This window comes from Diabrotica undecimpunctata, chromosome 2 (genome assembly GCF_040954645.1).
Source record: "Diabrotica undecimpunctata isolate CICGRU chromosome 2, icDiaUnde3, whole genome shotgun sequence".
In the NCBI taxonomy this organism is placed as follows: domain Eukaryota; kingdom Metazoa; phylum Arthropoda; class Insecta; order Coleoptera; family Chrysomelidae; genus Diabrotica; species Diabrotica undecimpunctata.
In genome coordinates, this window is record NC_092804.1 from 29,629,896 (window position 1) to 29,654,085 (window position 24,190).

General features: G+C 33.3%; 1 protein-coding gene across 1 annotated transcript in view; it reads left to right on the plus strand.

Moving 5' to 3' along the window:
* LOC140434371 (homeotic protein antennapedia-like) overlaps nt 1-24,190 on the plus strand; it is a 929,636-nt gene that overhangs the window by 899,320 nt on the left and 6,126 nt on the right.

Below are 24,190 nucleotides of genomic sequence, written 5' to 3' on the forward strand. Positions count from 1 at the left end.
AACTGGACCATTACTGGTTGCACACAGTTCACATTTCTGGCACCATCTTCTTACATCGTCTTTACAGTTCACCCAATAGAACCGTTCTCGAACCTTTTGCAGAGTCTTCGTAATACCAAAGTGTTCACCTGATGCAACGTCATGCAACTAACGCAATACTTCTGACACTTTACTTTTAGGTACAACCAACTGAAGCTTAGATTCTGTACCATCATCGTTCTCAAAGGTTCTATACAGAAGATCATCTTTTAGCACTAGGCAATTCCATTGGCTCCAGTAACACTTGACTTCTGGACTACATGCACTAATGTCTTGCCAAGAAAGTCTCTCACTTCGATGTATCCAATCCAATACTGTTTTTATACATGGCTCATCTGCTTGGGCGTCTTGTAGCTGTTTATTGGTCATTAATGACGGTCTTCATCGTTCGTCGTGTCTATTCGCCCCTTATTTAACACATGTACGTCAGTGTCAACTAATTAATAACAAAAAGGTCAACAGCATTAACATTTTATATTAATTATATTTCCTGCACAAAACGGTATCTGTTATCATCTTATCTTGTGAAGTAACATCGCTCTCCCATATTCTTAATATCCCATTATCCACACACCTCCTAAGTAAGAAATAATCGTTCCATCCAACAATCTTTTACTGATCTAAGTAAAGCAAGCAAGTAATGATCGAGCAATGAGTAATAGCTATGAGGGCAGGCGCATTTATCTTTATAAAAGTTATCTGTAGATGCAGTTAAACTCATCATCTTTTCAATTTCGGCTAATGGCTTGATTATTGAGATTGGCAGTAACTTGTTCGAGAGTAACGACTGGTATTTGATCGGTTTTGGTAAAAGTTCTAAGTTTAATGTTGTTACAAGCGAGAAGGTTTGAAAATTATACACTCAATTTATTTCAAGATGCTTGTAGTACAAATTTTGGAAATAATGAAGTAATAACATCACACAGGCAGAAAGTTCTGAAATGCTTATCATAAAATCTCGAGCAGATATGGGATATTATAAATAATTTATTTTTATTCTCACAAAACATAGCTTAGCTGGTAAATCTATTTGCAAAATTGTTCCAATTATCAGAGTTTATTTTTATATCAGAGTTCATTTAAAAGCAGATATATTTAATATAAAAATAAAAACAAGGATTACATTTTGGGCAAGATTCAAACATGTGTGGGCAGATCTCGATTGATTTCAAATTTATCACCTTCAGACTCAAATACCGCAGATTAATGTAAGATTGTTTGACTTTTTTCTCCCTAGACAAAGATCTTTTTTCTCATTTTCTCGAAACTGGAAGTAAATTTCCGATTACATTATTTTCCTCCAAATTTTTAATGCCGAATTTAAATCCTTCATTAGTTTCTTGTGTTTTTTATGGTTTTAACCCATTAAAAATATCATCTGAAAGACTCTTAAATCTCCAAGGGAACGCCAAATCGGCTAAAGAATTCTTTAACCAGTACCTCTGCAACGTTAGCAGCTTCTTGATTTGGTATCGCATAGGCCTCAGTCCATTTCGTAAAATAATCCATGGCTACCAGGATATATTTTCATCATTCATCTCCGGAAGTGGACCTGAAATGTCGATTGCTACTCTTTCCATAGGACTACCAACATTGAACTGTTTCATGGGTTCCCTCTTTTTACCAACTGGACCATTACTGGTTGCACACAGTTCACATTTCTGGCACCATCTTCTTACATCGTCTTTACAGTTCACCCAATAGAACCGTTCTCGAACCTTTTGCAGAGTCTTCGTAATACCAAAGTGTTCACCTGATGCAACGTCATGCAACTAACGCAATACTTCTGACACTTTACTTTTAGGTACAACCAACTGAAGCTTAGATTCTGTACCATCATCGTTCTCAAAGGTTCTATACAGAAGATCATCTTTTAGCACTAGGCAATTCCATTGGCTCCAGTAACACTTGACTTCTGGACTACATGCACTAATGTCTTGCCAAGAAAGTCTCTCACTTCGATGTATCCAATCCAATACTGTTTTTATACATGGCTCATCTGCTTGGGCGTCTTGTAGCTGTTTATTGGTCATTAATGACGGTGGTTCATCTCACGGGGCAAAGTCGTTCTTCAAATTTAAGACAGTGATTCCAATTTGCACAGCACGGCCGTCTCGAAAGGGCATAAGCATTTAAATGAGCTCTTCCAGCCCTGTGTACGATCTCGTAATCATATTTTTTTAATCGTTCTAACCATCTTGCCATCTGGCGGTCGGATTACGGAACTGTAGGAGCCATTTTAGAGCGGCGTGATCCGTGCGAAGAAGAAACTTTTTGCGATACTGAATTATTTATGGAAATGCTCGCAAGCCTTCACTACGCCTAGAAATTCTCTCCTGGTAACGCAATAGTTTCTTTCTGGTTTCGACAAGACTTTGCTAAAGTAAGCGATGACTTTCTCCTGCCCATCTTGGATTTGGGAGAGAACAGCTCCTATTGCACTGTTGCTGGCATCGGTGTCCAACACAAATTTTCCTGCCTGTCTAGGGTAGCTTAAAATCGATGCACTGATCAGAGCCATTTGTAATTGTTCGAAAGCTCTTTGACACTCTTCGCTCCATGTATATTCTTTTCGTTCTTCTGTCAACTTTGTTAATGGCTTGAAGACGTTGGCAAATCCTTTGACAAAACGTCGGTAGTATGTACATAGACCAAGAAAACTTCTAGTTTCGTATTTATCTCTTGGTAGTTGCCAATCCTTAGATGCTGCAAGTTTTTCAGGATCATCTGTTACACCGTTACTCGATAAAATATGTCCCAAGTACTTCACTTCTCGTGGAAACATGTGACATTTCTTCGGACTTAATTTTAAATTCGCTGCCCGCAATCGTTGAAAGACTTCTTTCAGATTGTTGGCATGATCATCGAAGGATCTTCCCACCACAATTACATCATCCAAATAAACCATGCATATTTTCCATGTTAGACCTCTTAAAACTGTCTCCATTAATCTTTCAAATGTGGCAGGGGCATTACATAAACCAAAGGGCATAACCGTGAACTGCCAAAGCCCTGATCCTATCGAGAATGCGGTTTTTTCTCGATCAGCTGCCTCCGTGTCTACTTGCCAATATCCACTTTTTAGATCGTTTATAACGCTAGCTATAACGCCTAACCAATGAGAACCAGAGAGAGAGTTTCTAATGTATTGTCTATTCTTGGCAAAGGATAACTATCTTTCTTAGTTACCGCATTGAGCTGGCGATAGTCAATACTAAAGCGCCTTGAACCATCTTTTTTCTTGACTAGAAATACTGGTGATGCCCACGGACTGTTCGATGGTTTAATTACACCTTGTTTGTTCATATCTTTGATGATATCTTCGGCTTCCTCTCTTTTCGCAAATGGAAGTCGTCTAGGTTGTTGTCTGACTGGCTGAGCGTCTCCGGTATTAATTATATGCGTTACTATGCTTGTTTTGCCCTTATCCTTCTTGTCAATGGCAAAAACATTCTGAAATTCTATCAGCATAGACTTCACTTTTTTAGTTCGTTCATCATCAAGATCTTGGCACGTTTTAATCACCATCTCAACAAGCTTTTTTGGATACTTAGATTTCGACGATTTCTGATTAGTATTCATCGAACAAATCGAAGCCACGGGAAGACACTGTTCCGATCAAAGTTCTTTTACTTAACTTAATAGCAGTTCCCTTTAAATTTATACCTCTTACAGGAACGACATCTCGAATTCTCACCAAAGCTGTTGCTGTTAGGAACTCGGCATTGTTCACATCTTCTATCATCCTTAAACTTCCCTCTCGGCAGTAACCATCAGGTCTGGTCATCAGAATTTTCTCACTATTACCGGGTATTGTTACGCCACAAGTAGTTAGTAAGCTGATAACATCTTCTTTGTCTTCATGAAACAGCAACTCTTCACCACTGATCTCGAGAACTCCATTTTTGACATTCATACAGCCCCAACTTTTCTTAGTAAATCGATTCCCAATATGAACTCATCGGAGATCTCTGCAATTAATGGCCAATGGTCTGGCCAATGGATACTGACGTATTAGCCTCGCTATATGTATTAATTATCTCACCAGTTGCTGGTCTAAGCTTTACTGTTGCAGGCGATAATTTAAGATGGCCACGTACTACTTCTGGACGTTCTCTTGTTGCACCTGTATCTACCAAAAACGATCTACATTTATTATTGATACGACCTTCGATGTACAAGCTATGAATTCCACATACCACGCATCGAAGATGGGCAATTTCGTTACAATATAATCAAGTTCACAAAAGTCTTACCAATATTGCTTTTACACATACTTGTGGTATTTACGAGGGAGCTTTAGCGGTTTTTATTCGCTATATCGCGGTACATTTTTTTGTTAACTATTTGAGTGGACGATGGCAATATCACGTCTATTCGGCATGAAAACTAAGATCAAAGAATTAAGCACAATGCGTATTTTGTCTATGTGATTTAACAGCAGAGAAGAATTCGCGATATTTTTGTCTCGTTGCTACTGGAACAACAATCAGAAAGAGGTGTCAAAACATGCGTTTTTGACAGACACACGCGGAGCGGAGAGAAAAGCATATGTTACTACCGGGATTTAAGAGTCGAGAGAGAGGTATCAAAAGAGTTAATTTTTGCCCAGCTTACTTCGACTCCATCAGATTCTCGGAAATACGTTTCTGCTTCTTTTTGTATAACTCATTCAATGCTCATAATAAAAACAAATATCTCTTCCATTTTTTTATGGTCGAAAAAGATACGATATTATTACATTATTTGGTATGACAATGATTTAAAGAAATGTTCAGCTAAGTGATCAAAGCACAAATAACAATTATAATTTAGGAGGGAAATTCTCAGTGGTTGGCTATATACCATAGTTTAAAAAAATTTACAATGAAGTAAAAACTTCTTTTTGTACAATGGGATAAAATTTTATTATTAAAATTTTTCAAAAATCATCTCAGAACATTTTCAGAACGTTTTCTATCCTATTAGATCATCCTCAGTGAATTGTCAATTGCTAATAATGAATGAACTGTGAATTATTAATAATAATTAAATGAATAATAATGAATAAGAATTGTTTAAATTATTATAGAATAGCCAATTCTCAAAGGCTCAAGCCATTCCTGCAATACGAGATTACTATACTGTTTGAATATTTCCCAAAATTTAAAAGAATGCCATATCTATACTGCAGACGTGTAGCAAAAACAATAAAAATTTTATATCATCTTCCCGAAAGTATATGTTACATATTTATCCAAATATTAATTTTCATAATGCTTCGAGACACGTATAAATTTTTCTCTGTCTAAGCTTGTGTCTATTTTCTTAATAAGAAACGTAAGGGTGAAGCTTCGGGAAGTGGGGGAGAGGAGCGCGGGGGTCGACATGACGAAGATGAATGTTGGTTTCCGTCGTAAACATAGAGATGGAGGAAAAAACCGACATGTGTGCGGATAACGCTTGAGAGCACACCGAAATGAAACCCTTAGATGATTCGATTTCCACTCCCTTTCACGGTATCCCGACCGTTTTCCTACCGATCACTTTTTCTGTCGGAAAGAAAAAACAACAATGAGAGAAATGAATCGCCAGGAAAACAGAAATTAGATAGGGGAAAAGGTTGGGTTAAATGATCTCTGAAAGAGGATATTTTTTATTCAAGTTCTAGTTTTCAATCAGCGTAGTAACTGCCTTTGTGATGACTATCTTTATTTCATAAAAAATTTAGCGATTTGTCAGTAAAGTAATTACGACTGATGGCTTCCGGTTTTGTAAAATCTTTTAAGAAATCTTATACTATTAATTAATTTAATCTTCTGTCTATTTTTTGTGTTTTTAACAGTTGTGTGTTTACTTCTTACCTTATTACTCCATTTTTTCCCTTAAAATACAAGATAAGTTACAAATTTCTTTTTTTTTCATACTTTATCTGAAACTTTATCTTATTTAGTCAAAGTTCAAAGTTTGTACTGTAAGGTTTTTACTTTTTAAAATTTTTTTTTATTTACACCACATCAACTACTTATTTTTTACTCTACTCTGCTACTACCCATATGGGAAAATCATTTTTGTCTAGTGTGCATGTATTGAGTAAATGACTTGTTACTAAATAAAGTCCGGTTTATTGTCATTACAAAGAGTCCTTTATAATATTCAAACGATTGCGATACGTCTGGCGAGTACAGAGATGATCTACAAAGATGAGAATTTCTATTTTAATAAAAATTTTCACCTCCGACCAAATTCTAACTCGTAACTACTGATTTTTTAATTTTAAGTAAGTTGGCTACTACACCACCAAAGTGTTTGTTTATTGCTTGTATTGCACATATTTACATTACTCACGTCGGTACCAGACACTAGCGAATAAGCGGTGGACAAGTTGCAGACGTGATTAAATAAAATCTATTCAGGCACAGGAAAATGACGAATAAAGAAAAAGAAACTAAATTTACCCATATTGACTTTATAAACATTCTATTTTTTCTTCTTTTTCGCCTTCTCTTGTCCATTTTTGGACATAGGCCTCTCCCAACTCCTTCGATCTCTATCCTGAGCAACATACTTTCAATTTGTTCCTTATATTCTTTTTATGTCATCTACTCATCTTATCTGTGGTCTTCCAATTGGTCATCTACCTTTGTATGTTCTCCAATGTTGTATTGTGTCGTTCCAACGTTGGTTTTTTTGTCTAGCAGTATGACCTGCGAAGCTCCATTTGAATTTGACAATTTCTGTTATGATATCCTCAACTTTTGTTTTTGATCTTACCCAGTCGTTCCTCTTTTTATCTGACAGTCGTATACAGAACATGGCTCTTTTGATTGTCCTTTCTGTTGTAGCTAGTTTATTCATATTTGCTTTGGTTAAGGTACAGGTTTGACATCCATATGGCACGATGGGAAGAATGTATTGGGTGAACACTTTGTTCTTTAAGTATTGAGGTATTTTGCGGTTCTTCTAAATCCTCCTCAAGCCAGTCTTGCTCTTTTATTGATTTCCGCATTTTGGTTATTTTTGTCATATTCATTTTAAGGCCGAGGTATTGGGAATTGTTTGCGAGTTCCTTTCTTATAATTTCGCGTCTTTGTACGCTATCATAAATGTAACAAAAATTAAATTTTTTTGAACAAAAATCAGGTCTGATTTTAAAAATTAAGTTCGTTTGGTTGGTATGGTAGGTATCTATTGTTGTTATTCTTAAATGCCTATATTTATGGATCGTTTTGGTGTTTTGCTGTTATCTTTCTTCAATGTTATGACATTCCTTGTTTACAAATCGCAACGACAATGTACCGAACTTTTGGTAACAGGTTTTTTTCTTTCTGAAATGCATTTCTGTTGGAGCAGGTGTTTTAGGCTCTATATATAGTGATTTAATGATTTTCTCTATGATATATATGTTGTGGTTTGGGTAATCATTTAAATATCTCTTTATATGGGTTGGTTCTCTGTAGACTTTGGTCTTTGGACTTTGGTTACATGTCATATCCTTCTGTGTGATTAACACATCGAGAAAAGGTACTGAGTTGCTGTTTACTTTTTCCATAGTGAATTTGATTTGATTTCATTAAAAATCAACACCATAAAGTTTGCAGCAACTTCTATGTTATGGTTCAAAAGTTTTTTCTTTGTGGCATAAACAAAAACAAAAAAATTTGGCAATTAGAAAATTGTACCTATATAAAAAACTGTACAACCAGTTAGTGTTAAGGGAGAAGAAGAGAAGACCTAATGAACTGATGTCTTACTCTAACTCTGTTTCAGATAAAAATATACATATACTATTATGATCTGCAAATTTGGACCTTCTATATGTTTAATTGATTTAATATGCCTTAGATTTAATTTTGCAAAAACAAATAAATTAATTTGAATTAAAATTTGGTCTCCTTTTATCATTAATTATAATAAGTGGCTTTAAAGTATTCTTTAAGCAGTAACCTTGAGAAAAGGATGGACAATAGGAAAATAAATTAAACCAAATAATTTTTCTATTTGCATAGAAAAAAGGCAAATGTTAAATCATCTTCAATCGAACCGTAATGTAAATGTTGATGTTGTTGGATTTGATACTGAATACTGAATATATAAAAAGTAACGAATATTTTTTATTATTTGCGTTGGATCATTCGACCTTAGCATCCGCCTCTGGTAATTTAGTGTAAATTAATTGTGTGAAATATCGTCTATAAAAAAATACTAATTGTTATCTAAGATAATTTTTTCTTACACCTGAGATGTAAAAGAAATCCTTACTATATTTAATGTAATTCCGTATATATGTTTTGATAAAGTTAGACTTATACCGATTACATATTTTCTTTTGAAGGATAAAAAACTTGGCTTATTTCGAAACGCAGTTCAGTGATTAAAATCCTCTCTGCAGCGGCCATTAATAAAAGTTAAAAGTAAACTTTTTAAATTCTGTCGATTCCCAAAAGGTTTTCCGTTATCTAATTAACGATATTAGATTTGGATGCAGCGCAGCCGGTGATGAACGCTGCTCTACCCCGAACAAGACATGTAATTATTTTCAGCCAGTCTGTTCTGAGTTTGATTTATTTCAACACAGACATGAACTCTGATTAGTTCGATGCTTCTTTAATTAACGTTGGCTGTGGCTTTTTATTCTTGGTGAATACTTTTGCTCTGAAGCTCTCTGATCTGCATTGGGACGCCTATTTCAGATGAACCGATTTATCAAACGTCATACCTGGCAATCCGCGTGTACCTATTTTCTTCATTTTCTAAAACATACTTATTCAGTAGCGCTACCATATTTTCTCATGATGTATCATCGGTTAAACATTTTAACCGATGTAGTACTTTTCAACTCAGTTTCCAGAGATTTCTTTGAAAAGAGAATGCGCGATGGTTGCATTTGTACTACTTCTCTTAAATACTTCGAGGAAAAATAACATCAATAACACTCAATATTGATCTTTCAGCTACAACTTCACTATTAATTTCACCTTAAACTCTTGAAATAAATCCCCAGTAGATTTTAAATTTGCCTTAACTAATTATAAAAAACATTAGAGAAATAAGTCAAGTCTTTATAGAATACATTATTAAAAACTATTTTTTTGAAATTATTTATACAGATGCTTCTAAGGTATCTGCTACAGCTTTTGGATGTGCTATGACTTTAAATAATTACAAATCTTATCAAAATGCTCCCGACGTTGACCTGCATATATTATCCAATTCCACTAGAATTGTGGTTCATTATGACCAGGAAATAAAAATGTAGCAATATGCACAGACTCGTTATCATCTATTGATTAAAGGATTCCTTATTCATAATAAAATTCATTCATGTACATACATTCATGTATAGTAAAGACACCAGCATCAAATGATTTATAAAGTAGGAGATATAATTAGGTTATTCAAAAACTGGTGTGATAGAAATGGAATAGTCGTAAATTTGGAAAAGACTTTGGTTGTGAATTTTTCATAACCAAAGTAAGAGAAGCATCCAAACTTTTTTCAAATTGTCATATATAGCATGTTGCTTTCTGCTCATACTATGACCTCTTTATTACATATGAGGCTACCAGAAAGGGAGTAGAATGTCTACGTTCAATCTAGAACCAACTGGTTGCTTTCTTTTGCCTTAGTATGTATATTACGACAGGCAAATAAGAAGCACACTGATGCTATACATACATTTAATTCTAATAAATAAATAATATCTACCAATTGGCATATGCGTGACAAATATACAAAAAAAAATCTTTGATCTAATATAAAACGTAAACCAGATGTACGGAACCAAATACTAAACGAACTATGGATATCTATATCACAAAAACCGCTTGTCTACGGGTGAATCATAACGTATGTTAGAATATGATTGGCACGAAAGACTTGATAATTCAACAATGTTTATATAGAGTTGTGAAACTGCAGCATAGCACAGATGTTGTAATCGATACAGCGTCACATACGAGATTTCTGAGCACAATTAGATTCTAGCCTAAACTTCAAAGGACGTATAGTTCTTGAATTATATCTTTTAATATTGTGGATAATTTCCTGGTTGTGTTTAGGAGCGATAGTTATCTTTAGGTATGATTAGTTTTAGTTTTAGATGGCTATATAGCAAAAGTTGTGATGACTCAAAAATCTGATGGAGTCGCTATGATATGATTAGGATTCAAATTGAATCAAGTTCGCCGATGGATGAGTAGTACGGTTAGGGATCAGATCGCTCTGCTCAGTAACCTTAATTACCTGATCTTGCAACATCTAAATATGAAAGAAATACTTTCATTTGTTTTTTTTAATTCCATTTTATTCAGAAAGCAATAGATTTTGCGACTCTGTATAATTTATTAGGGCTTAAAAAGAATTGTGTTTTGGTCATTAAACTTCTTTTGACCGTCGTTTCTTATGCAATGACGCAAGACGTATTGTAGAGTTTTTTTGATTGGTCTAATTAACATAGATAACGGCATTAATAATTTATCTTATATTCATTATCAATTTAATTTTCGTTAAGCATTGCATAATTTTTCATTAACTTTTTAAATACAACTAACAAAACTTGTACGTCACTGGAAACCAGTAGTACGTTAAACTCCACACATTTTCATGTTACAGTTACAATAAAATTATGAAATATTTCGTTTATTTTGTGCAGAGGTGGAATTTGGGCGAACACGTCTTCTGAAGTTGCGGTTTGTTAGCTTTTTCAAAGCAATCTGAGCTTCCACTAGCTATTATTAATGTTTTCTGTCGAATTGTTGTCTTATTTTGTTGGTAGGAGGTCCATTTTTTCATGTAGAAATAGAATTTAGACTGGAATTATTCCAGAATATATAAAAATTATTCTGCTATACCTAACAGCCGTAAAAGTTACATTCGGGAATGAATTTGAATAAAAATGATCTCAGATTTATTAGAAAACTCAAAAAGCAATTAAAAGGAACCAATTGGTGTCGATGGTATATATTACTACTATAATTCAAGGCAAACATTTCTGTGATATATTACCATTCTTTAAAGGATAGCGGAGTTAATTATTTGTCTCGTGTCACGTTGTGTAACTTTTCAATTATATCTTGAACGATTATTATTGATGAACTTCAAAGGAGACAAACATATCGGTATATCATATTTTGGACATCCTATATGCAGTTAAAAATATACAAAGCACGAATGAAGATTTCGTAACTGATTTTAACTTTTATAAAAGATAAGTTTTATTTTAGGAACGTCATTATATCGTTACGTTATATTACATACTATCAATTTTTATTCGTCTATACAGAAAGCTTTGTACACAAAACATAAAAACGTTAACGCCAACCAAACAAGTCGTTCGTTATTGTATTTTGTTACTATTTTTAACAAGTCAATAAACCCAAACATCATTAGTTACACTTCTGGTGCATAATAAACACATAATGGCATTCCTATTCTGTTTTGTATAAAGCGAAAACCATGTTATCGTTAAGTTCGCCAACGGGCTATAGTCTATTTATCAAATTCTTTACCTAATATTCTTTTAACGACTGACAAATTGTTCGTTGTAAAACAAATGGTGGCCAATTATGTACTGGAAATAAATGTACTCAAATTGATTTCGGGTTTTTGTGTCTACACTCAAATAATCAACCAAAATGTAGTTTGAATAAAGTACGTCAGTAGTCTAGTAAAAAAGTTATATTTCCGCTCGGTTGAGAAGATACTTCACGATTCAGGTGTCTTTTTTTACGGAATATACATTTGTTGCTGATCTTTAACTAGAGTTGCTACCTCATTATTTTTGTTTTGTTGTAATTACCTTTACTTGAATTATTACACGATTCGATATTTAGGTACATTATGTCTCACTTTGATTTATGTCTCATCACTAGCGGAAATGACAACTAAATCTTGTTAAGTTGAATATATTTAACGAACTCCCCAACTGCTTTTAGGCGATTTTAGCTATAAGCAATTATGATTATTGTTTTTATTTTGGAGAAGTATTTGGCCAATTTAATTAAATACATAACCTTTTGTACTTTTGTTTCAATACTTCCATATTTTTGGTTAGTTTAGGTTAGGTTAGGTTTAAGATGAGTGGGCGCTTAACCACCCTTCCATTGGAACTAAGAGATCTGTTGTGTTGTGTCCTTTCAGTCCAACCGTTTGAACAAAGTCTATTATGGCTTTTGGTGACATTTCTACGAAGTTGAAGGGCTGAATTTGGTAATGCTCAAACGTATTGACTGACCCATATCCTATCCAACCCCGGGGTTTAAACAAAAAAGGTTCTGCAGTCTCGTCTTCAGCCTGACAAAAATCTTATCTGAATCAGATTCTGAAGACAATAATTCCAAACTAACATGGAGTTAATTCTATTCGATTCCAGTGCCTTTAACACCACCTGCCTAGGTGCCTTTAATACCACCTGCCTGGTGGTATTAAAGACGCCTTAGTTATAACTAAGCATACTTGTTGTTAAAGCTACTTCAGCGTCTGTCTGATGGTCTTTTGTTGGCATTAAGTCCACCATATTAGTGCGCCATACGTAACCTTAGGCCTGACTACAGTCATATATAACCAGTAAATCTGTTTGGGTTCCGTACTCCATGATTTTACACATATACATCGATATGTCCAAAGGGTAAACTTCTCTTTGTTAAGTATTTTTTTCAGATTAGCGTTCCATGTAATCCGCTTATTTAGTATTACTCCTAGATATTTGACCCCAGTCGATTTTTTGACAGTTTTTCCATACAAAGCGGCCATCCAGAGATTATCTAGGTTCTGTCTACATATTTTCTTCTAGTTTAAGATCATAACGAGTGTGGTTGTCTTTCAATTTAAAATTTCATAGAATATGCATTGACTATCCCTTCCTGCTAGATCTTCTATGAGTGTCCATTTGGATTGAAGCATTTTCTTTTCCTGGTTCTAGTTTATAATTCATTTGGTATTCGGTGTCCTTCCAGTTTTTTTTATATTAGTACCATTTACCATACGAATAACTTATGTTGTAAATTGTCAATAAAAATTTCTTCTCTTTCGAGTATTCTTTTCATTTTTTCATTTTTTACTTTTTGGTTGTTTGAAATTTCATGATAAGATAGTCTTTTTAAGTTACTGAGTAGTTTGTTTTCTGTTCCGCGTTTAAATTATCTAATCTGCCTTTCGTATATAAGTGAGTTTTTACCAAGAGAATCATAAACATTTGTGGCTTTATTTGTGGTTTACTGTAACCATGTAATTTTTCGAGCAACATATCTTATAGAATAATTCTGTCATATATTTTTTTCGATTTTTACAACTAAGTAATTATAATTTTTTTAATTTTTTTGTATATTTATAAAATTTTGGTTATATCATATAGACTTTTTTTCAATAAGTTTATTTTTTTTTGGTATCCAGTGAGCATTGTCACTTTCTCATCTTTCATTCACTTATGATGCTACCTATTCTACCTTACTACCTTCTAGCTTTCATTTGGTATACATTATCTTAAATTCCTAGCATAACTTGTTCTATTACGTTATGCGATGTCCTTAATCTGGCAGCCTATAACTGTTTTCCTAGAGTTGAATAAGTCATGCTGAGTCTTCTATTGGTCTTTATTGTTTACGTAGTTTTTTGAAGTGTTGTAGATCGTGTCTTCTCGTCTAATAGCTGTTTCCCATTTTAGTTTTGTAGTAGTATTATATGAACTTTAAAATTTCAATGTGCTATTGGTAGATTACCGATCCCATTGCATAATAATAGCTGTCTATAAAGAGGTAATAGCTAAACCTGCCCCCAATGAGGTAACAAAATAGAGTTTTTTTTATTAAACACCTAAGCTGTGTCAATACTACTAAAATCTGGTCACAGGACCAATTTTAAATTATTCTTTGACTTAAATTACTAAATCATACATAAATTCTTTTTTTTTCTTTCTTTCTCCCCTTCCTTTTACCCTATCAAGGTGTCCGATTTGGGCTAGCTATTTTAATTTCCATTTACCTACCTCTTCCATTCTTTTCTGTTTCCTGCCATTATTTTCAATTCCTCGAGTGATTTTTGTTTAAGTTTTCCTGCCTCTACTACTTGCTGTATCCATTTTTTTCTTCATAAACTTTTCTTGTTATTCTATTGGATTGCATCCTCATCAGATGCCCATACCAGTTCATTTGTCTCTTTGCTATTTTATTCATTATCGGTTCCTGGTTGGCCATTCTCTTAATAGTCTCGTTGCTTAATCTATCCCATTTTGTCTTTCCAACTATCCTTCTTAGATGTCTCATCTCCATTGCGTTTATCCTGCTCTTATGTTTTTCCAAAATTGTCCAGTTTTCACTTGCATAGAGCACAGTCGGTATCACTATTGTGTTATATATTTTTATTCTTGTTTCTCGTGCAAGTTCTCTTTTTTCCATTATCGGGGCTAACGCATAATATAACTTGTTTGATTTCTTTGCTCTATTTGTTATTTCCCAGTCTATTTTTCTGTCATTGATTATTATACTTCCCAGGTATTCGTAAGTTGTTACTATTTCCAATTCTGAGTTTTTACATTTTATCTTTATTTGATTATCTTCCTTATCTCCTTTGCCGCTGATTATAATTATCTTACTTTTTTCCTCGTTTATCTCCATTTTTAGTTCTTCTATTTGTTCTACCCAGATATCCATTAGTTTCTGCATTTTATTATCGGAATCTGCTATTAGTACTATGTCGTCTGCATACATTAAGGACTCTATTGTTACCGGTTGTAATCTGCGGTAACCTATTATTGTCTGTAGTTGATTGGTTCTGACTCTAGTGTTTTTTATCAATTCGTTCATTACTATTATGAATAGCAAAGGGCTGAGACTATCTCCTTGTTTAATACATCTCTTCCAATTAAATGCTTCCGATCTTTCCCCTGGTATTTGTACCCTTCCTTTTACCTCTTTGTAAGTACTTTTTATAATTTTTATCAAAGCATTAGGTACGTTTATTTTCCTCAAGCATTTCCCTATACTATGTCTTTCTACCGTGTCAAATGCTGCTCTTAGGTCTATGAATGCTAATACCAGTTTTCCCCCTGTATCTATGCTTTTTTCTATTAGGTTTCTAATGATATATATGTTGTTATTTGTCTGTCTTCCCCGTCTAAATGCCGTTTGTTCTTCTCCCAATACCATTTCTACTTCTTGTCTCAGTCTCTTCTCTATTATTTTCGTATATATTTTAAAGCATACCGATGACAGACATATTGCTCTATAGTTGTCGCAGTTTACATGTTCTCCTTTTTTGTATATTGGCACGAGGATATTGTTCTGCCAGTCTTTAGAGATTGTTTGTTTTTCCCACGCCTCTTTATTTATTTTCCATAGCCAGTTTATTCCTTCTTCTCCCATGTATTTTACCATTTCCGGTTCAATTTCATCATCTCCACCTGCCTTGCCTATTTTTATATTTGATAATCCTTCTATTACTTCTTCTCTACTTATTTGCTCTGGCTCTGTGTTTTCTTCGCCTTCATTGATTATATTGTCTTCCTTTATCACTTCGGTAGCAAATTTTTTCTCATAATATTCTTTACATACCCTAGCTACTTGTTCTGGGCTTATTTGGATTTGGTTTGAAGTATCTCTTACTGCGTTTATTTCCTTTCGTTTTCCTTGCCTTATGTGTCGTATTGTCGTCCAAAAGTTTCTATTATTTATTATATAAATTACATAAATTCTAAGGGCTTAATACTATGGTGTCCTCTTATTTTATCTAATGACTAAAATAACTAATTAAAAAAAATCTGAAAGTAACCGTTACTTTTTTTGAACTTTTTTAACAATAGTACGGAAACACGCCTTGTAGAGGTAAAACAAGTTTGCTTAAATAGTGCACCCCAAAAACGTACTACCACCATTACACACACGACATCAAAAGACTTTACATCGATGCTACTGCAGGGATTTATTTGGTTTTCTTGATATTCAGTCTTGTCGTTTGTTATACACTTTTATTCTACGTAAATTTTCAAATCTTTAAGCTATATTTCGAAACTCTGGTTTCGGAGTTTGTGATTCTAGCGTCATATTTTATCCACTTTATTGTCTCATGTACAGCAATTTTCAGAGCTCAGTGAATTTTTTTTTAAATTTTTTAAGCAACTATTTAATCAACTTTTTTCTACAAATATTAGATATTATTTCACTAATTTTAGCATGTTTACAGTCAATATTTGACAGATAATGTTGTCACTAATTTTTGGTGATAGCTTTTATCGGCACAACCTACTTCGTTCATTACTTTTACCTTAAAATGTTAAAAACAGTACAACAAAAACATAAAAAAAATTATAAGATATTAGAAATAATAATAAAAATTATTATACATATATAATAATTTTTTGAATAATGATCAAAATGACTATTAGTTAGTAATTCCATGAATTTTGTATTTTGTTTATTATAAAAACAACATTTCTGGAAATGCAGGTACTATAATTATTTGATCTACCACACTCAATTAATCACCTAAGACTCGCCGCCATATTGTGTCTAAAAAATCTAATCATTCCAAGAATCTTTTGAATTTGATTTCCGATGTTCCATTCCAAATTGGAAACGGTCCTATTGGTTGCCTTTTTTACCATTCGTCATCATCAAATCCGACAGTGTATGCTCTTGACAAGAATATGGTTATACCTGAACTAATCCTCATTATTAAATGCGGTGTACACATGGGCGTACCTCAAAGTGGGGCTAAGAAATAATTCTGAGATTCGTAAGTAGGTGAAGTTTGTTCTTATATATCAAGGTTAAAAAATAAGATGAGACTCTTTTGGAATATTAACAGCTTACTTGGCTTTTAACTGAATTGTCAAAGGAAAATTAATTGCTTTGTGAAATTTTACACATTTTGGCAAACAAAATTAAGTAAGATTGATTATTTATAGTGAACATAAACTGTATGAAATCCTAAGAAGCAAAAACATCGACAGTCGCGACATTAACATCATATCTAGGTTGTACTGGGTACAAACAGCAAAAATCAAAGTTGATAATGAGTTAACCGAAGAAATTGAGATTCGTCGAGGTGTGCGTCAGGGTTGTGTGCTTTCTCCACTATTATTCAATATATATAGCGAAACAATATGCCAGGAAGCGCTCCTAGAGCAAAACATTGGTATGAACATTAACGGAGAGTTAATTAACAATATACGATACGCTGATGACACGCTAATAGTAACAGATAACCTAGCAAATTTACAGTTTTTGATGGAAAACATAAAGACCGATACCAATAAGTATGGTGTAAAACTGAACATCAAAAAGACTAAATTCATGATTGTAACAAAGAAGCTATACACCAATGTGAATTTAACCATAAATAATCAGCCAGTTGAAAGAGTTACGTCCTACAAATATTTAGGGGTTTGCTTCACTGATACTAATGACCAGACAAGAGAAATCAGGAGGCGAATAGAGATAACAAGACAATCGTTTGTCAAAATGTAAAAGTTTCTATGCAGCCGGGACATAAATATAAACTTAAGAACGAAAATGTTAAGGTGCTATGTTTTCTCCGTTCTGCTGTACGGCATGGAACCCTGGACACTAAAAAAGATAAACATCAAAAACATTGAGGCATTCGAGATGTGGTGTTACAGGAGAATGTGGAAAATACCATGGACAGAAAGAGTAACAAATCAAGATGTTCTGCTGAAGATGGGGAAGGAATTCGAAGTCATAAAAACCATACAAACGAAAAAACGGGAATATCTGGGACACTTAATGAGAGGAGAAAAGTACTCTCTGCTTAGACTCATAATCCAAGGAAAGGTAGCCAACCTCCGATAGGAGACGGTACTGCAAGAAGAAGAAGTGAACATAACAGTTTTAGTAAATTTTTAATATTTCACCTCTGAATTTGTTTTTTTTTTGTAATTGATTTGAATTGAATTGAAATGTTTAAAAGAAAGAAAGAAGAAGAATCAAGAAATACTCACAACAGTAAGTCTGTAACTATATCTTTGACAGAAACAATTTCTAACATATACATTTCTAAGTTTTTAAATATCAAACAACTATTTTGGTTTTTTTAATTTGTAAAAAATTCTTCTAAACGATAAGTTTATCTCTCTCACGTATAATGACCATCAGACATGTTTTATTCATTTTAAGCCATCCTGTAGTCACTTTATTTTTACTTTAGTATAGTTTATTTGGTTACATGGAATTAGCTCTGACTTCTCTGAATCCTCGTCAGACACAAATTGAGAACGACCTTTAATAATAACACACAATATTGTATATCCAATGATTCCATTGCATGTTATGAAGAAAAACTTGGTAACAACTGGCGATACCCTCGCGACACAGTATGTATTCGGTCTGGTATTCAGTTTAATCTGAATAGTAATGCCAGAAATGGTACATATTCTTTAATATGTTACGGTGGGATCTAAAAGAAGTTACCAAAACGAAAATGCTAACATTAGATTATTAACCTTAATTAATATTTATACCTTAAATTAATTGAATCTTCTTCTTCTTCTCGTAGCACCACAACCCAGAGTTCCATCTCGAACGGTCGTCCATGATAGTTGAACCAGCGGGTAGCTCCATTGTTCTTAAATCTGACCATATGTTATCCCTCCACCACATTTGTGGACCTCCCAAGGCCCTTCTTCCTGCCCGGGCTTCCTTTAAGATTAACTCAGTGAGGCGGTTATTAGGAAGTCTGTGGACATGGCTAGCCCATCTTAGACGTTTAGTTTACCCTAGAGATTTATTCTCTTGGACTACATCGCTAGCCCCATATATCTTTTACCTCGGCATTTGTTCCATTCGGGATTTTCCATCCATCTGAGTTTTCTTTCCATTTCTTTCGTCAGCGTTTACCTCTCACACCCACACATGAGTACCGGTCTAATTACAATTTTATATATCCTGATTTTTGATGTTCGTGTTAAGCTCTTGGATTCAATAGTGTTTGGTTGGTATTTTCTCTTCGTTCCATTCATGTTATCAGTTGTATAATTGTCTATGTTAACTTTTTCTTCCGTACGTAAGGTTTTGGCCGGTAAATTTTCCGAGCCTGGAGCTTTTGCGTTCTTCAATTTGTTAATTGCTTGCAATGTTTCTTCGATTTTTGAGTCCTTTTTCGGTAGATCCATTCTAAGGTATATATCCTCTCCATGTTATTCCTCTTGATGTATGTTTAGTAAATTTTTGATATATTCTTGTTATCTTTCAAACAGCTCCTCTTCGTTTATTATTACTTCATCATTATTGTTCCTGAGTACAGACACTTAGCTTGGTCTAAAGCATCTCTTTTCGTTTAACACCGATTTGTAAAATGCACGACTATTTGACTGTTGTCTATTCCTTCCCATTTCTTTATATTGCTGTTTGTATTTCTTTTTTTTCTTTTTAATTAGTTTTCTTGTTTTTTGTCGTGATCTAGGACAGTTTTCTTTACTTTCTGTTTTTTCTTGTTGAATCATAATCTTTAGCTTTTTCGTTTAGCGTTTATGTTTGTAGTTTTTTGGCATTCTTTATCAAACCATGTTCTTGTTGTTATCCTGCTTTTTTTATTATTGGTTCTGCTTTTTCTGCAATTGATTTCTCCATTTGCTGCCACAACCTTTTCATATCATTGGTCTGGTCTACTATAATTAGATTAATAATTTAATGGAAGAGGAACTCTGAAATACCCTGTGTCCCTGTGACTCCAGAGATGTCTGAAAATTCAGTGAGGTAAAGATAAAATTTAAATCTTTAATCGAAAGCTAGAGGGTAGAAAGGTTCTGGTGTGTAAAAACTTTGTGAGAAATTACCTGAATATACCTAATAGATGATGAACAATATTTACTTTCATGCTCTGGTATTTCAAAATGAAAGATAATGAGGACGACAGTCGTTACAACTTGGAGCAATAAAAATTGTTCAAATGAAACAATAGTTAAAACAAAATGAAATTTGCTGAAAGAGTTTGGGTATTATTTCTGGTGCCAGATTTCAGACATTTTATTTTATGTTGGTCTAGTTTGTGCAGCTGTGAACACGTGAAATCACGTTGGAAAAAGTTTATATAAGATATTGATCTAAGATGTATAATACATATATAACATCCATCATCAGACCTATAATAGTTGGCCTCATTTAACGAGAATCTCACAAGATCGACCAATCCAAGCAGTTTGGCTTATACGATGTAAGTCGTAATGTCAACATATAGTTAGCATGAACTCATATAAACAACTTTTTCATCACTTATCATTAGAAAACTTAATGCAAAACAACTAATATAGTGGTTAAAAAATCATAAAGTGGTCCTGACCATCACTCAATGGAAGATCTACATGAAACTTCGATTACGTATTACGTAGCATCAATGATCATATTCCTAATAGCTTTTTACTACATTAAATTTAAGCTAATAGCTTAAATAAATTTAATGTAGTAAAAAGATAATCAAAACACGTTAAGATTTTAAAGTTTTGTTAATATTTTCTTAAAATGGTGCTACTTTTTTTACTATAATTATGACGTCAATGGCAAAAAAAGAAATTACAAATTGAGATGCTAAAAAATCTAGACAAGACTTAAAACAAAAGATATTTTTGATTTTTTGATGTTGGCCTTTAAATTTCTTTCATCAAATTTGCTAGATATGTATAAAATATATTTACTATTGATTTGAAGTTGATATTTAGTTATTTTCGCGTAGGCCTTTCTCTCCGTCCATGACCTTAACTAATCCTAATTATTATGTGTAGTGTACCTATTTTGAAATTTCGCAAGAACGTCAAGAGCAGAGAAGAAGGGAAAATGATTTATGCATCATTTATAAACTCATTATATGAGATACAGCCTGAGACCGCCTAAAGGCTCCTTTGATTGGCGTCACAAGGCCGATTTTGCCTCCCTTCAAACTGATGTATATAATTATTTTCCTTGTAATTTTTTGTTTCTCTTTTTTTGTTGTGTTGCTTTCTCCCAGGCAGTCGCCGGTCAGCTCCAGGTAATAATTTTTATAATGAAAGCCTTCACAATGAGACATGAGATACGAAAATTTGACAAATATTTTCCTCGTTTTAGTAACACCAGTTTAACCGCATTGCGGCTTTCAAACATAATACGAAACCTAGTCATACATCCTTCTTAAAATTTTCCTAAAATATTCACTACACTTCGAAATTCGATTAATTTTAAAAGTTTTAAAAAGCTTTGGAATGGCCTCAACTAAAAAAATAAAACTATTGTAAAGTTTGTTGTAAAATACCAAAATATAGTATCGTAATTAAAAAATATATATAGTACGGAGGCAGACTGTCTAGGATTAAACATATTAACAGTCCTGTAAAGGAAAAGAAAGTAAAACAGTAGATCAAGAACGTTGCATATAGTAGCGATATATTTATATAATGCAATACGAAGAAAATTAATTGTCACTACAAAACGAAGGTTGTAGTACTGCAAAAATTGGCAGAAATATAATGATTATGCCTTGTGCACAACTAAAACGAAAAAAATAGAGTAAGGAAACAGGATCTAGTCAAAAGAGGGAAAATGAGACTAATATACATATAAACATCTTATAGACAAAACATTAAAAGATATTTTTTTTGTATAACACCTGTATGTTTGTATTCTGCTATCTAGTCACAAATGACCAATTTATGAGTTATTTTCTGACCTAACTTAATAAACAGCAAATGCTTAAATCTAAAGGCTGACTCTATGGCTTACTCTTATTTTACTTATCATCTAAAGCACTACAACTAACATGCAATAACATCGTACTCTGTTTTTTACACTAAACTGTTACACATTTACACTAACTCAAATGGTTTTGTACTTATGAGTCTTCTCTTTAGTTCAGTGTTGTCAAGAAGCTGGATTGTCTCGACATTCACATGACTATGCAGCCTCTGCTCCTGACTTGCTGTTATTTTCTTGATTACTTCGGTCACAGTTTCTATACCCAGGTCCTGGTGGAGATTTCTGTTAGAGATATACTAAGAAGCGTCAACAATGTTCCTCAGTTTGTTTTTAAAACTCTGGATAATATGTAGATTACTAGCTTTGTTACAGCCCCAGAGTTGGCACCCATACTGGTCATTTCTTCTTGCTTGTAAATGAATAATTTGTTATGAATAGATAATGTTGAATTTTTTCCAATCAGCCAATACAATTTCTTATATCTAATATCAAGCTCTCCTCTTTTCTTTTTGACATGGTTTTTTCAACGCAGTCTCGCATATAGGGTGATGCCCAAGTATTTTGCTTATGTTGTATAAGGAACTTAAGTATCATTTATGGTAACTGGGAAATTTTCTATTTGTTTATTTGTAAAGTTAATGTGTGCAGATTTAGTCTCATTTAATTTTATTCGCCATTTTCTGGTCCAGGTATGTATTGTATTTACTGATAGTTGCAACTTATCTGTCGCTTCTTCACTAGTCTCCTATCACTAGTGTTTCTGTATCATCCGAGAATGTGGCAATAGTGTATTGGTCTAGCTCTGGAATGTCACACGTATACAATATGTACAGTACCGGATCTAATACATGTACATTTCTTCTTGTTTTACTCTGAAATATGTATTCGCAATGTATGATTCTAAGATTTCTGAATACTGTTTAGGCATGAACGTTCTTAGTTTATAGTTTAAACCCTCATGCTAGACTTTATCAAACGCTTGTGCTACGCCCAAGCGGTTTGGAATGATTCTTCCTATCTTAGTTCTTCACCATTATTGTCGTAGGGTTTGAACGTGCTTTCTAAATGATCTGCAAATCGTTCTGCAGATGAAGAAAGTGCCAGTATATTTAATTAATTCTATATTTTTCCATCTATTCCAACAGTTTTGCTATTTTTCATATTTTCAAGTGCGGTTTTTATTTCATCCATTGTTATTTCATCGACATCTTTGATTTCTCTATTGTCTCAGTCTGTATTATTACTTTGGACTGCTTCTTGTTTTGTAGTGGTTTATCCATTGGTCTTTTTTGATTTCCCTCAGTTTAGTCACTTATTTTTCTGACTGATGTAAATGTCTTATAACTTTATATGCTAATGTCTGTCTTCCGTGTACCTATATAATGTTTTACCTCACCGTATGATCACATACTGTTGACGCTTTAGTGAAAGGAAATTGTCGCCGTAGTACAGGACATGTAGTACGATAAAATGATAATAACGATAATGATATAGAAAATAATCTCAAAACTTTAGACAGTATAGACTGAGGCAGCTGACAATTCATTTATCATTAAGTTTATAGAACAATATTGGCTGATTACAATAAAAAAAACAACCTTAGATGAATTAGTTGAGTTAATCTATACCTGCTCCTTAAAAGACTATTTTTAGACAATAACTGTTAGAGCGTCTGTAAAGAACAACCAGAATGAATTTAATATTAAATTATTATTATAGTTGGATTTTAGTTTAATTGCGAAAGAAAAAAAGGTTTAAAATGGAAAAAGGATATATGGTCGGAATGTCTTTTAACCATAGTATAAGTTGGTCTTTATAGATATACATTTGATGGTTATAATTAAAAACACAACTAAAAGAAAGTATCCACTAATGTCATTACCTAAAATTTGAGTCAAGTTACCTCTTTCCCCTCAGGTTGAAATTATATGGTGTGTACTTCTTGTATATAATACATATCTGTAATATATTAATGACATGAGTGATAGACGAAGCAGAAGAAGAATATTGTTATAGTATACCTATATTGACATTAAATCGTCATGCTTGTCCTAATTTTCTGAGTTTATTCTCATAGTCTAGGAGTTCCAGTTTTATATGTTGGTACAAGATGAAGAATGGAAATAGCTCAGAATAAGAACGATCAAAGAAAGAGAAGGATTTAGGAAATAGAATATTTCTATGCTTGTATAATTGATGAATATTACTTTACCTTTTGAACTCCTCTTAGATCTAGGATTGTCCCAATCTATTCGATCGTTTTATTAAGATATCCTTCTAGTGTGGTTTCTACTGTTTTCTTTAGCTTATTGTTTATCTGATAATTGGCCGTCCTCAGTTATTTTGGAGAGTCCGGAATTTCATTTTATAGTCCTTCTCCTATTCGGTTCTATACCCCGTCTAGTACATGGTTCTTCTTTAATTCGCGCCATGTCCAATTTCAGTACATCGTCGTGATTTTTTTAATAAAATTAATCGCTTGCAATCTTAGACGCGCT